The 1723-nt window shown below is 28.5% G+C and overlaps 1 pseudogene; it reads left to right on the top strand.

The window, feature by feature from the left end:
- The first annotated feature begins 900 nt into the window (after positions 1–900).
- On the top strand, positions 901–1522 carry LOC149143372 (arogenate dehydrogenase 2, chloroplastic pseudogene; annotated as a pseudogene).
- The last annotated feature ends 201 nt before the right edge of the window (positions 1523–1723 follow it).

A 1723-nucleotide genomic window follows, 5' to 3' on the forward strand; every position in this document is an offset into this window, starting at 1 on the left:
AAAAATGGTTTATTAAAAATATGGATTGAAGATTGAATGAAGATATTTCCAAGAAGGTAATATTAATGGATGTGGATAATTATTTGAAAGTTGTCTAATATTCTCACATATGGCATAGAAAGAATATTGAGGGAAGTGAAACTCAAAATGGATATATGTACAACAAAAATGAAAAGATAGAGACAAATTTTATGAAGTTTCTATAGCTTGTCTACTAAAAATGATAAAGTGATATATGTATCTGAGATTGAGTTGAAGGCAAAGACAGTGTGGTTGTGGTGCTGGAGGATATGGGACGCTATGCAATATAGACAAAACATTGTGAGTTCTTTGTGTTTATAATTCTTAGTAGCTAGCATCTTTTCTTTTCTAATGATCATATGGGTATATTTCCTTATTTGTTATGTAATATAATTTTTATGAAGGGTGAAAAGATTTCTTAAATAGATATTTTTAAAACATTTCATTCATTATCAATTAGCCATTATATGTGCAAGTTATTTACTTAGGTTATTGGTATTATATTTGGAACCACTTATTATAATAACTTCAAATGTGCTACTATAGGTTGGAATACTTCAAAATGTGCTTCTATAGGTCAGAACACAAGAATAGTTTCTTAAAGATAAATATAGTTGGATTTAGTAATTTTGGTTAGGTTCTTGAAAAAAATCTTATTAAGCAAGGCCATACAATATTTCCTTATTCTTGAATATATCATAGATTGCTTGAAAGATGCGAGTTTCTTTCTTCAAGGATGTAATTAAATTTTTTGAAGAGCATTACAGAATTACATTGCTATTTTCATCTATTGTAGCAACATAGTTTGAGTTGGAGTAATTTCCAACTCAAAGTTTGAAGAAAAATACTTTATTTTCATATGATAATGAAAGAGTTTCCATGTATTTATTGATATATGTGTTGCCTCCAAATTTTGATTTATTGTACACCCATCCTAGGTTTGGGCTTGGAAATGGGAAACCTGGGTTAAATAACCTTCCTTTTGTTTATGAAAAGGTTAGGATTGGTTAAGGAGTGAGAGAAAAACATTGCCATACATTTTTAAATATATTTACAGAAGAAGGTTGTAAGATGGTTGATATGACATATGATAAACATGATCACTACGCTATTGAAAGTCAATTTATTACCCACAATATGGAGAGGATGTTAATGAACTTAATCTTGAAATCCATTCCAATTAGTACTAAAGGTTGTGAAATGTTGCTCCAAATTATTGAGAACACTTGTGGATATGGCATTGATCTTTATTATGGTTGATTTATGTACAATAAAAATGCAATAGAGTAGTGGTAGAAATCATAAATGGATTTTGATGCTCTAAAGAAATAGGGAAGTTGCATGATATAGTTAGAAAACAATCATTTGAAGAGGTTAGATTGTGGAAGCTTCTCAATTTTTTTTGAAGTTTGTTGAATTAAAAAATTCTTACCCTTCAAGCAACTATTCTAGAAATCATAAAATAAAGGATCCATCTAGTGTTGTTAATGATGTTAAATAGAGCTTTCAAATTTATTTCTAGCTTGTGCCAAGAGAATTTTTGAATCTATAATATTTTTAGAGAATTCTTTCACACATCTTTTATATATATTTGTTTATTTTGTTCATGCTATACTAGAATAACAAATTTGACGTTTTGACTTTTTGACTTTTCCATTTTTCCATAAGTAGTTCGTTATATATGTCTCAGAATAGGAATGTG

This window comes from Pinus tabuliformis, chromosome X, assembly GCF_031772625.1.
Source record: "Pinus tabuliformis cultivar Carrire ecotype Pingquan chromosome X, CPIR1, whole genome shotgun sequence".
NCBI classification, from domain to species: domain Eukaryota; kingdom Viridiplantae; phylum Streptophyta; class Pinopsida; order Pinales; family Pinaceae; genus Pinus; species Pinus tabuliformis.